Source organism: Drosophila erecta, unplaced genomic scaffold, assembly GCF_003286155.1.
Source record: "Drosophila erecta strain 14021-0224.00,06,07 unplaced genomic scaffold, DereRS2 tig00000092-arrow-pilon, whole genome shotgun sequence".
Classification (NCBI taxonomy): domain Eukaryota; kingdom Metazoa; phylum Arthropoda; class Insecta; order Diptera; family Drosophilidae; genus Drosophila; species Drosophila erecta.
The window spans coordinates 19,019,734-19,020,059 of NW_020825207.1; positions in this window are offsets into that span (position 1 = coordinate 19,019,734).

Sequence of the window (326 nt, forward strand, 5' to 3'; positions counted from 1 at the left end):
TCGATTCCATCCGTTCCGCTTCGCTCTCGCGAAGGAGAGCGCCCACATTCCTCAGCGAAATGTTGCAACGCACGAGCAACTTGCAGCGTGCAACGTCGGAAAATGCCGATGCGCGACGCAAATTGCACGCCTCGTGGAAAGCGGAAAAGCGGAAAATGCCCGCCTCGTGGCGGCGCTCTCTCTCTGCCGCTGCCCGTGCCGCTCGCTCTCTCTCTCGCGCCCGCTTAGCCGAGATTTCGCCTAATGCTGCTGCTGTGCTGCTGCCGCCGCTGCTGCGGCTCCGCTGCTGCTGCGTTGCTGCTGCTGCTGCTGCTGCTGCTGCTGCG